At 44.4% G+C, this 12,706-nt stretch overlaps 1 protein-coding gene and 1 long non-coding RNA gene across 9 annotated transcripts in view; both read left to right on the forward strand.

Moving 5' to 3' along the window:
• The first annotated feature begins 60 nt into the window (after nt 1-60).
• On the forward strand, nt 61-10,389 carry LOC133628817 (uncharacterized). Of its 5 annotated transcripts, none has more exons than XR_009820865.1 (3): nt 61-4,704; nt 6,249-9,050; nt 9,139-10,389. It is a non-coding gene; the product is annotated as an uncharacterized LOC133628817 (long non-coding RNA). The 5 variants fall into 5 exon arrangements; XR_009820864.1 differs by having other exon boundaries at nt 6,249-7,906; nt 8,978-10,389; XR_009820866.1 differs by having other exon boundaries at nt 6,249-6,342; nt 7,738-10,389.
• A 332-nt stretch (nt 10,390-10,721) lies between these two features.
• BRD1 (bromodomain containing 1) overlaps nt 10,722-12,706 on the forward strand; it is a 59,706-nt gene continuing 57,721 nt past the window's right edge. For 2 of the 4 annotated variants that reach the window (XM_062018408.1, XM_062018423.1), the window contains exon 1: nt 10,723-11,088. The gene's annotated coding sequence lies outside the window, so the exon portion shown is untranslated. Of the gene's footprint in view, nt 11,089-11,905; nt 11,972-12,706 lie in introns of those variants that run through there. The other 2 variants (XM_062018432.1, XM_062018415.1) reach the window with 2 other exon arrangements.

Genomic DNA, 12,706 nt, shown 5'->3' on the forward strand with positions numbered 1-12,706 from the left:
GCGCGGGGGGCGGTGTCGCCGAGCGGCCGCACGCACGACGCGCAACATGTCATCCGGGCTACGGCCCGCAAAATGGCCGCCCCCGGGGCCGCGACGCGCAGGGTGCGGCGGGGCGGCTGCGCGCCCGGATCCGGATGGGAGCCGGGGCCGTGGGGAGGTCGAGAGTGCTGCTGCGCCGCCCCCGCGGCGGTGCCGGGGTGAGACGGAAGGCTTCTCCGCCAAGGTGCGGCCGCGGCAGCCGCTCTCCTCCGCCCGCCTCGTTCCTGGGGCGGCTGCAGGGGGCGGTGGCAGCGCCCGTCCCTAGGGGTCACCGTGGCTTCTGTCCGGTGGCAGCGCCTTCCGCGGGGGGCCGCCGGCGGGCGTCTCACGGGCCGGCCGCGCTCGGAGCGGCCGCTCCTGCCCCCGCAGCGGGGGCTGGTGGACGGGGCAGCGCGGCCCGGGGGCTGGTGCGTGGCGGCCAGCGTGCTCGAAGCGGCTGTCTGCGAGCCTCATCAGGGGCTGGCTGCCTCGCCTGGCCGGCACTCCGAGGACAGGCCTTCGTGAGCATCTCTCTGCGGGAGCGCAGGCAAGCAGCTATTCTGGGCACAGCTCTCAACTTTTCAGGAATTTAGTCTCCTTTACGCGTGTTTGCATTTAGAAACACCTATCCCGATACGTATTTGTGGTCTAATGCACGCTAGGTTTGGTTCTGAGCTCTGATTTGTTGTAATTGCAGCCACTGTTAGCTTGATGAGGGACACTTCACGTACCACTTAAGACTGATCTAGGTAGCCATTACAGAAAAGGCCGTTCAAGGATGAAGGAGATGCATTGCATCGGTTGCACAAAGTAGTGACCTGTGCTATGCTTGGAATTTTTCAGAATAAAGCTTCTTCACTGTTGTTGTTCAGTTGTAGGTCGGCGGTTATCTTTTCTGATTGAAAATTATTAGTCAAGGTTGTCAAGTGCACCGAGTGATCCAGGCTTTTTGGATGGTCTGGAGGTGAAGCAGCATGGGTTTGTTGGGGTTTTTCGATGTATGTCATCTCTGTGGAGAGATGATAAAGATATAATCTAGTGAGATTCTGATGCGGGCAGGCATAGATTTCTGGGATTTACCAGAAATAGATTTACTTCAGTGTTGATAGTCATAATAACTTGCATCTTACCTTTTGGAGTGGAAGCAGGAGAAAAAAATAATGGCACTGCTTTGGAAGCAATGTTAAGTTTTAGATTAAGATAGCAGTGAGAGAGATATATAGTGCTTAAGCAAGTACTTGTTTTTTTTATTCGAGTTGTTTTCATCAGTTAGTTGATTTTTTTAAAAACAGATTTAATAAAAACATGTTTTTATGGATTTCGTTCATATACATCAGTATATGAAGAGATTAGTCAAACATTTATTGTTTTGAAATAGTGGAGCTCTTGAACATTCGTCTATAGTTTTTTTACTTCTGAAGTACTGGTATGGTCTTCTAAATGGATGGTGCCAGATAACATAAAGTAAGTGATCAGTTATGGTTAATACTTCCTTTGGACATCTCAGCTCAAGGGTTTTTTTGCATTCATATGCTATTCAAAATCCCCCCCAAAATAGCTGTGTGCTGCCAGTCCTGCTTTGTTCCATGTTAGAACTTTTAAACTTACAATGTGTTTTTATTGATACATCTACTATACTGCAACTGTAGAGGATTGAGGCCAAGTAACTGAGGCCAAAGTGGTTTGAGGTAAAGTTACTTTGACTTGCCCAGTTTCCACTGTTGCAAGGTGTATTTATGCAAATACAAGTGCTTAAAAATGAAGTTTTATCTTCCAACCAGTCTCAGTAATAGAGGTGTTAGAGCTTAGTTAAGAAGTTTCTATCCTCAGTCTGTTGACAGGAAATTATGGTAATAATTTAACATATAATAATAAATATATAATCTCATGAAGCATTTATTATAGATCTATAAAATTGTAACAGTTACGTTGAATTCTACTTGGAATTATATAGTTGCACTTACAATGGAAGTGTTATAATACTAGAATACATGGTTCTATTAACTGGGTTTTGGTGTTTCTTTTCTTTTTTTTTTTTTTAACAGCTATAGCTTTGAAGAGTTCCACAATCTGTAGTTGAAAAATGTACAGTAAATGAAAAAAACACTCGAAATTTACTTTGTGCTTTCCCACTGCATGTTGCTCCTTCTGTATGCACCTCTCTGTACCCCTTCATTTTTCGTAAATGATATTCTGAAGAATTCCTTAAGGGTTAGTGAAAGTTGAGATTAATGAAAGCTAACAATTTGAAGAAAATTTAAAGACATTTTCTTTTAAGTGGTTTGAGAACCAGTCATTGATTCAGTATATAACCTATATATGTGTGTCACAGATTGGATGAATTAGCTGTAACTTCTTTCTGCTTTACAGAAATATGCCAGAGACTGAAGTTATCTGAGCAAAGCTGGAACCAGAAAGTCTTCTTAGAAACAACCAAATAACATGAAGAATAAAACAAAGAGATTATGGTGATCTGGTGACAAGCAAAAGAAAGACTAACTAACTGCAATTCCTAGAGAAGGCTCCAGACTGCCAGCTTGTGGTGACAGTAGCAGCACTGGTGTAGTGATAGTCTAAAGATAGATTCTCCATAAAGTGTGCAGTCTGAGGTGCAAGTATGTGAAAGAACCTGGTCATTTGGCAAGGTAGCTGTTAGGAAAGTCTGTATCAGGCATCTTGACAGGAAGAAATCAAAACTTTACCTATTTAACTTCAGAAGTGTAACTTTTTTCCTTATTTTTCTCCCCATTTATGCCTTTATAAACTACTGTGAATGAAAAACTTTTATTTGCATGTTTCACTGAAGTTGGAACAAATGAAAAGTGGTCAGATAATAAATGAATATAAAGAAGTAATTTATCACTCCAGTCCCTGCAGCATACTGCAAGTGCCTGTATCTCCATTACGTCTTGTAGAATATCTGAAAAATAAGAGAGCACGCTTGCAGAGAAGCTGTTTGGGTTCTCTGGAGAAAGGGTATTGCGGGTTCAGAGGAGGAAACGTCACTGCAGTAATCGTAAGTAACCAGCTCTGTTGTTCTTAATAGTGAAGTGCACATTGAGCTCAGGAGCTCCCAGGGAGGCTATAACAAGCCTAAAAGCAGTTGGAAACTACGTAAAATCCTTGTATCCCTTCCCACTGTGACAGAAATTACACATATTGCTCTGTCAATATTATGTTACGTGTTATTTGAGAATTGTAGATATTCACTTGCTACAGACAGAGCTTTGTGGTCCCAGAGTCTTTCCAGCCTCTGAGCCTGTTCATCTTAACCTGATTTTTTTTCTTCTTTCCATCAATTTATTTCTTGATAGTAACAATAACATTGATATTGTAATGATTCTATGATTAGTACTGTCTTTGTGAATTTGTGTACCTTTGAAAGCATTAAATGTTAAGAGTGGTAGATTAATAATACCAGTGTTGGAGGGATTAAGCATTCTGCTGCTCTTACTTTGTTGTAGCAGAATTAGGAAGTTCAAGTAGTTGTTTCCAAACCTGCCCTGATAAGCTTATTTTCCTTACTGAGCTACCTTTGGCTTCACCTCTAACAACTTCTGCAGCAGCGATGCATTTTCCATTTCAAACTATGAAGACAAAAACGGTATTGGGAAATAATAGTTCTTAAAAACAAAGAATTGCTGCCTCTTTTGTGCAATGAGGTAACATCATTTTATAAAAGGGTCTCTTCTCCTTCCTGTATAGACTCCAGTCTTTTTCCAGGATGCTATCTAGACAGTGTCAACTTAACGATCCAAACCTTAAAACTGAAGTTAGAAGTACTAAATTTGGATGTCTAACATAGTAACACAGGAGTACAATTTCTAAGAACACAACGTAGGAGAGTACTTACATATTTAACATAAATACCTCATTACCTGCAGTGGGCTCTTGGCTCTGCTCATCAGATCTAAGCTGTCAAGTGCTCAGAAAATAAAGAATGAGCAATTACACAGTAGTGAGCAACTTTAAACAGCATTCACTGCCAAAACCATGATGACTTTGTGTTTTTATATTAATGACCTCATTTGTTACAAATACAACCTGTCTAATCTGGTTATCATCCTGGATTTATAGCACAGCAGAGGTGTACATCAGTGAATTTTTGACTTGGGGTTGAGCATATGAGAGCGTGTTCACAGGTTTTATCCATATTGTCTTGTGAGGACGGTGCTGGAAAATGGCTTTCAGAAGCACTTGATTTAGAATTCCTATTCTGGCAGTGTTTTGAGCCTGTTGAGATTCTGTCTGCATTATGAAGCCATGTTATTTATCAGAACTTTTATACATGCATGAGTTTGGAAGATCTCTGTCGTGGCCTGCATCAGTCACTGGTGGGCATGTCTGAGACAAAGAAAACTTGCATAAGACTCATTACTATTTATTAACTGATGCATACAAGTCAGGTCTCTCCAAACAGAGGAAACTGTGAGCCATGTCCCATTCTCTTGTTTCTTTGGGCTTTTTTTGTAGATGTCATTTGTTAAGTCTTGTTTCTGACTTATTTTTTCCTTCCCAGGCTTTTCTGTCACCTTGCTTTGTAGCAATTCATCATGTAAATAATGAGACAAGATGTTAATTCTGAGTGAGCCCATCTATTCTGGCATTTCTTCTGTGGTAAACGACTATCTATTCTAACAGAAAAGCTTCATCCCCTGCATACTGTCTTAGTCATCTGCAAACCAGGTTTGTCCTCTAGAATGAATGAGGAAGAGGTAGTAAAGTAATTAAGACTGGATTTGTGTCTCATTGCTGATTGAATTTTAACTTAATTATACTAAGGTTGAAGTATTAACTCATTGTAAATGTTAGAGAGACATATTTGTGAGTGACCTAACTAGGAAAACAACTCCACTCAGGGTTTATACTCCATCATGTATTACGCTTGCAAGTTTTGATACTGACAGCAAGCAATCGAGAATAGAGAAGTCACTTTAAGGGAGTTAATAAATAAAATAAACATATATTGAACTTTTTGAAGGCAATAAGTAACTTTGCTTGCATGAAGGCTGTGAGGAGGATCCTTTCCAGTATAGAGGAAAAGATGGGAGGAGTTGGAAAGGGTTATCAGAGGAAGTAATAATGTATTTGCCGTGATACTGTTTACATGGTTTGTGCTGGCAGTTACCAGAGTTCCTGCTAAACAAAGTATCCTCTGAAATCCAAACTCAGTGAGGTAGAACAACCACATGGAGAAATTAGAAATCGGAGACAAAAGTACTGAAATTGACATTTGATTTGAGAAACATACTATGTGTGAGATATTTGTGTGCAGAGTGCTTTGTTTTCTGTTTCACTGTGTCTGCCTTTGACAAAAAATATCAGTTAAAGTGGGTGCTTTTTTGTTGCATTAACTTTTTCTAAGTTCTGTCTTTATCTGTTACTGAGGTCTCTTCAGCATGTCTTGCAAAAAAAGAAGTAAAAATCCAATGTAAATTGTTTCACCACAGTGTTTTGTAATTCTTTGCCATGCAAGTGTGATATTTTTAGAACACATACCAATTATTCTTTTGCTTTTTGATTCCCACCCATTACAACTGACATTTTGTCTTTGCCCGAAATTTGGCTCAGTTAGTTATGCTATGTGACTTGACAGACACTTGAATTCTAAAGATGCAGTTTCTTTTGTCAGCTGAGCTAATGATAGCTAATAACTAGGGATGCTGAAAGGACACTCCCAAACCCCGGATTTGTGTTCCTGCTACCTCCCTTGTGCTGGCAATTATTTCATCTGATCATACAGAGATGCAGTTCTAGGAGCTAAACAGAAAGTTAGAGACTTGTTTATGGAAGATTATTCTGATGACAGCTACCATTTGACAGGAATGGTTTCCCATAAAGACCTTTGCAAGTGGAGTTACTATGCAGAACACAATAAAGGTGCCAAACTGTAAATGCTAGGAATTGAATAATTAATGCCAAAGAGGCAATGATGGGAGAGGAGTACTATTCCCTTGTTTATGGCTCTGTCTGCTCTTTTGTAAAAAATAGAATCGTCATATATAAATGCAGATAACTGCTCACAAGATTTGTGCTCGATAAAATAGTCTCCATGAGATAGTAGTTCTGCTGTTTAGAAGACCTACAAGTGAGTAGATGGGCAAGCTTTGTGCTTTTGCTGCAGCCTTTTGTAGTTTGGGGATTATTTGTTTTGTGCATGTGTAGTTTACGTGTGCTTTCATGTATATCCTAATACCAAAGATTTTTGTTCTTTTTTTTTATCTTTGCAGTGCCCATAGAGGTGAACTCAAGCATCACCTTTCATCATGCTACAGTTATGACCACATACGGTAAAGAGTGTCTTATAACTGCAGAACTGCAAAGGTACGTGATGTTAAAGGATTTAAGATAGATAATGGAAGGGTAAGTAAGGCACAAAGTAGGTTTCCCTGTCAATTGTGTATCTCATCAAAGTGGTTAATATATCATTCTGTCTGCAAGTGACAGTCTACATACCTCTTCTTGCAGTAGGTGACTCAAAGCAGTAGTTCCCACGAATGCTTAAATGGAAATGGGGTAAGGGCCTTTGCATAGCAGCTGTACAGCTTAAAACCACTCTGTCAAATGATCTTAAAGAATTATCTGTAGATAACATTCCATAGGATTGCTTAGTGGATGCAACTCACAGGAATTTCTTAGCAAGCACACTGATGTGGCTTGAGTTCTGGTAGGGCTCTGTCTGTCAGTTCCATAAAAGGCATTGACATAGCCTCCAGTCTGTTTTAAAATTCATGTTTTGGTGAAGACCATTTGTGTCAACGTGAACTGTTCTGAAGATCTAAAGGGTCATCATATGATTTTATAAATAAACAATCACTTTGAGAATGAGGGACATGATACATGCAGGAACAAAGAGTTAGTGAGGCCAAAAGAAGCAAATATCTTTAGTTCCTTAGGAGTTGGTGAACATGGATGAGACTTAGTATTATTTCATCTTCATTCAACCTTTTGCCATGGTATGGCTATAGCTACGGGATCACAGGAATGAAAAGGAAAATGCAGACAATTCTTCCAAAACAGAGATGAAAGAAGATATTCAGTAAATGTGTAGGGGTAAAAAGGGACAACACTTTTCTTCCATATTTGAAGACAAAAAGTCAAACCCTGTTCAGGATTTGTCATCTAGAACTTTGGATCACCGAGTCAAGTTTGAAAAAGTCAGCTTTTCTGGCTGAAGGAAGATACCACAGCACCTCACAGACTAAAGATAAACGGTGGTTTTGTTTGTCATCGCACAGCTGTAGCATGTCTTTTGATGGATTGCAGCTTCTTTTCTACAGTGCATGCTGTTCTACCTTAGGTGAGGTTTGGTAACAATCTTTCTTTTGAGAACAGCCAATCTTGCAGAGTCACACTTGTGAGTACTTTATCAGTGCCATATACCACAAATCAGTGAGGTAAGTGAAATCAAAAAGTGTCCCCTTGCAGGATGAGAGGATCATGGTAATGTTGTGTCTTATGAAAACATTCTGGAGGGGAATACTAATGGGTCTGAAGGTATATACTATATAGTGTAGAAGCCAGACTTAAACTTTATAGGGATAGATTGTCTTGAGGCATCACATGACTTAGCAAGGTTAGGTAGATTTGTCATTGCATTAGGAAGAAGATCCACACACACGTTATAGCAGTCCAAAACCTATCTTGAGAAGGAAGGGTTCTTGCAGACTCTGAAGAACATGTTGAGTCAGCTTTGTCTCTTGCTTGTCCTTTCACCAGCCTGCTGTTCAGACAAGGAGAGAGATACAGAATTCCATCTAGGGAATATCAGCACCACTGCCAGTATTTAAGTACTTTGGCGAGTCTGAGTTGATTGTGATCTGTAAAACAAATGTGATACTATGTGGATGATAACACTTCAGCAACCTAGAAATGTGTCTCAAAGCAGGTAAATAGCATTTGGTCATTTACACGGTCTTTGTATCTTTAAATGTTTTTCTTGAGAATTAGGTAACTAGTGCAAGTGAAGGCTTGTAGGCAGAATATACTTTTGTGGAAGTTTTCCATGTAGAGCGAGTCTGCAGTGGCAACTTGGCTCTTGAGGAAAAACGTGACGATGTCAATTAGGGGTGTGAAAATTCTGATGGACTCGGACTGAAGTCCCATGCACATGTTGAGCTAGTGCCAAAAAAGATGATGAGGGTCTAATTACTATCAAACAGTGGTTCAAACTATGTTTTTACTGAAATTGTTTGTTATCCCGGTAGAATTACTTCTTCCTTGTCCAAAAATAGGATACGATTTCGAGTTACCAAGGCTTATTTGTAAGGTGGAAAAGGCAAAGGAAACAGATATTTTAGATAATAGAAGCATGTGCTGAAGATTGGTCAAATGACTCAGATAATGCTACATATTCTTGTATTTTGAAATGAGTTAACATGCTAATATTTAACATGGAGGGGCTGAGAATCCTGATCTGTTAGTCTGTCATAAGGTCAGTGAGAAATGACATGAAAGGGTAAGAATCCTAATACTGAACTATGTGTTGAGCCTGCCCTGATCTCTGTACCATCACTCTGAAGTACCTACCATATCAAGGAATGACAGACATTCTGTGTGACAGCCTGGACAGTCCGTAGCAAAAAGTCCTCATAGTTTCTAACTGAGAGGATCAAGAACACCGATGAACCCTGCCTGCACGTTAGAGGTGTGAGGTCGAGACACAGTCTCAGGTTCGTGATGGGAATCAGGAAATGAAGTGCAGCAGTTCTTTCAAATTCTGTAGAGAATCTGAAGGGCAGGGAGGCCTTTCTGCATTAGGCTGTTGTGGATCAGAAGCTTTTCATTTCAAATCTGTTAGATTGGGTTCTGGCACTGTAGTACACTGTGGTGATTGATTCAGGCTCTGCTATGAGTCCTTGGTTGATAGGTTGTGTGAATCAATGATGCTGCTGCTGTCTTTTTAATGAAATCATTTTGGAGCTGCCACTTCCTGTTTTTATCACCTTACACCTTACAGGTGGAGTGGTTTTACTAAATGTGTCCTATGCACTAGGCAGGCAGAGCTGGAAGATGAACCTCAAGAAAATCTGGTAAGCAGAGCTTCTTAGAGATAATAAAATACAAGTTTAAACTAGAAAAAGGATGCAAATACGAATAAGGAACACTGTATTATTGAAGGGGTGTCCAGATCTGGAATGCTGTAGTCCGCCTGGCAGAAGAAAGCTGGAAAAGTACCAGACTTGTGCATCAGACACTTAAGAGTATGGTCACCATCAAATACTCTGGGGAAAGCTTATTATCAGTTACAAAGCATTTGTATAGCTGCAGGGCAGATACACACATGGATTATTGCTTAAAAGAGTGATTTTTGTCATATTACTGTTACTAGCTTCTTGACATTTTTAATTTCTAGTCACTTTTATACACTGCATGCTAATGTGTATGATATAGTATGCTGCTCCTTCTTTAATACCTACCATGAACTGGATTCAAGTGCAACGGCACTACCTTAAATTTAATCAACATGTTGTAAGGCTTCTGAGGTTGATGGTACGATCACTTAAGCAATATAACTGGAAAGTTGTTCCTCAGAGGTAAGTACACAAGTGACCAGATGGCCTCTACAGTTCATACCTTTTTTTTTTTAATCTATAAATATATTAGAAACTGAAGTTACTGAGTCTGTCTGATCCTAAAGATCTATTTCTACAGTGAATGCACTGCACAAATGTTGGCTATTCTTTTAAGAGATCAGTGTGCTTGGATGGTCCCTGATGGGGTAAAAAGGAGTTGGAAAGTACTTTGCCTATTCTACAGAATTTCCTTAGTGAAGTTACTTAAGCTCTCTGACCTTGATTTGCTTTCTACAAGTAATGACAAGTGTATCTATGTATGATTTCCTAGTCATAAATTTATTGTAGGACCAATTGCTGTTTGAGGCAAGCAAACACAGTAGCAGTAAAGGGAAAAAAAGGAATCCCTAAGTAATTTTGAAGAAATGAGTGGTTGTTACAGATGTGCAAAGGGAACCATACCTGCTCGTAACCATTTTGCTTTTTATTACACTCAGAACTGTATGACTGGCGGAGGCAAGTGTTTGTCTCAGGCTGGGCTAGCTAAAAGTTTGGTGGTTTTATGAGCATGTAAGTGCAGCTGCCTCACAGAAATGTGTTGCAGTAAAATACTCCAGATCTTCAATATGACTGTAATGGCTGTCTAAAAATAATACGTAACAAAGGGTGTCCTTCCCAGGGAGAGCCAGAAATAACTTGCTTTTGCTTTGTCAAAATGTAAGGCTATTACCAGTTAATTTACAAGCAGCAGCCTGACCCAGAGACCATGCAAGAGCTAACCTTCAAGAAAAGCTTCGACGTAGGAATCCCGAACTTGGACGGCCCCCAACGAAATAATAAATGCCACTCGCTTGCAGTTTCGAGCCTTGGTTTTGTAACGAGCCGCTACCCGCCCCCGCTCCCCCTCCTCCCCCGTTCCGTTGGCCCAGCGCTGAGCTGCCCAACTGTTCTCGCGGACGCCTGGCTGCTGCGGGGCCCGGCCGGCCCTAGGCAGGCAGGCGGCCGCCGTAGTCGTGCGTTCCCGCCCTGTCCCCCGAGACCCGGCCAGGCCCAGCGTAGCCTGCCGGAGCGGCCCGTGCCGGCTGGTGCCAGAGCGGCCTCCGCCGACCGGGGGCGGGGGGGGGAGCGGCGGCGCGCAGGCCCCGCCCCGCGGCAGCGGCGGCGGGGCTGGGCGGTGCCTGGCGCCCTCACGTCCCTTCCCTCCCTCTCCTCCCCCCCGTCGGCGCAGCGCTGTGGTGAAGCCGCATTGTTTGTGCCGAGGGGGGAGGGGAGCTTCTCAGCCCCGGGAGCTGAGCGCCGAGCCCGCAGCCGGACGGGGACCTGCGCCGCGCCTCACGAATGCGCCGCGCCCGGCTGCAGCAGCAGCCCCGCACCCAGCGCCGGGTCGCCGCCGCGGGCAGCGCGGCCCTCGCAGCGCCCGCTCGCCTGCCCACGGCTGCCGGACGGGGGGCCAGGCGGCAGCACCGGCGGGACCTCCGCCATTAAACCGGCCGCAGCGTCGGCCGCAGAGGCGGAGCGGGAGGTCTGTCAGCCGCGCTTCGGCGGCTCCCACAGCGTGAGTTAAGCCGGGCGGGTGGTGTGGGCCGGCGGGCGGGAGAGCTGAGGGGCTGGGAGCCGGCGAGTCCGGCCGCGGCGAGACGCGAGACCGGCGGGGTGGAAGGGAAAGGCAGGGCGGGCCGGGCGCAGCAGCGTGGGAGAGGCGCCCGGGGGCGAGGCGGTCGGGCGGGGACGTAGCGCGGGGGGGAGACGAGCGCGGCGGTCTGGGGGAGGGCGCCGCTTGAGCTGTTTTGTCAGCCGCCATATTTGTGGGCCGAGTATTTTCGCGGAGTGGAGGGAGGTGACTGTTGGGAAGGGCTGGAGATGATGGGCCTGGGCAGGAACCATCCTCCCGGGGGCCGGGAGGGGGGAATGCCGGGGCCGGGCAGGAACCATCGGCGCGGAGGGGTGTGCGCACGCTGGCGGCTCCCTGGGCGTGGGCAGGAAGTGTTCGCGCAGTACCGCGGGGGCGGGCCCGTGGGCGTGGACAGGCCGCGCGCGCGGGGCAGCGGGGCGGGCGGGAGCCGCGGTGAGGGGCGCGGGAGGGCGGGCGGCACCGGCGGCCTTCCACCAGCCCGGGGGGAGGGCGGCTCTGGCCACCCTGCGCCGCTCGACCGTCCCCGGGCCGGCTCACGGCATCGTCAACCCCGGTTCTTTGCATTCCTCCGAGGGGATTTGCTCCCGCTCCACTCCCGAAGTTGTGGGCAGTGTCTACCCCGTATGCGTGCAAGCACTGTTTGCTTACCTCCTCACACCCACCGCCATTGTCTAGGACTAAATAGCATTCCTGTGTCTTTCTCTTTTTAATGATCTGCATTAAAGTGTCCATTGAGAGTGGAATTCCCTTTTCCCTTGAGCATGCGATCCAGGGACCAAAGGCAATTTATTTGAAGACGAGAAAGGTAACCAGGACAGATGTTGTAGGAGGAAATTGTAAGGAGTGATCTCATTAATGTTTACAAATATGTAAAGTGCACGTGTCAAGAAGATGGAGCCAGGCTCTTCTCAGTGATGTCCAATGATAGGAGAAGGGGCAATGCATGTAAGATGGAACATGAGGTTCCAAAGAAGTATAAGGAAGAATTTCTTCACTGTGAGGGTGACAGAGCAGTGGAACGGGCTGCCCAGATGAGTTGTTGAGTCTCCTACTCTGGGGACATTCAAAACCCGCCTAAATGAGTTCCTGTGTGACCTACTCTAGGTGGTCCTGCTCTGGCAGGGGAGTTGGACTAGATGATCTTTTGAGGTTCCTTCCAGCTCTTGCAATTCTGTGATATGTTTCCTGTTGGTTTTGACTATCTTGCACCTTGGAAGAGAGTATTTTTTGCCTCTTGTTGTGCATTCCACACAAACAGCTGTCTTAGTGTATTTGTGGTGAGGGAAAGTGTCTGCTGGTCACTTTCTTCATGAGGAATTCGTGTAATTCCAGGAGAGGAAAGCTGTGGATAACTTCTTTGATTTACCTACTGAGGTGTTTGAGTTGCTATAAGAGGTAGAAAAGTGCTAACGGAAGTACATTGAGGTAGCTTCATTTTGATGTTGGTATGGTAGCTCTGTTAATATTGTCTTTCAAACTTGGATCCGTGGTCTCCCATTCCTGTCGATCCACAGGATACTACAGAGTGGGTGGGTAAGAA

The sequence above is a fragment of the Colius striatus genome, chromosome 1 (genome assembly GCF_028858725.1).
Source record: "Colius striatus isolate bColStr4 chromosome 1, bColStr4.1.hap1, whole genome shotgun sequence".
NCBI lineage: Eukaryota > Metazoa > Chordata > Aves > Coliiformes > Coliidae > Colius > Colius striatus.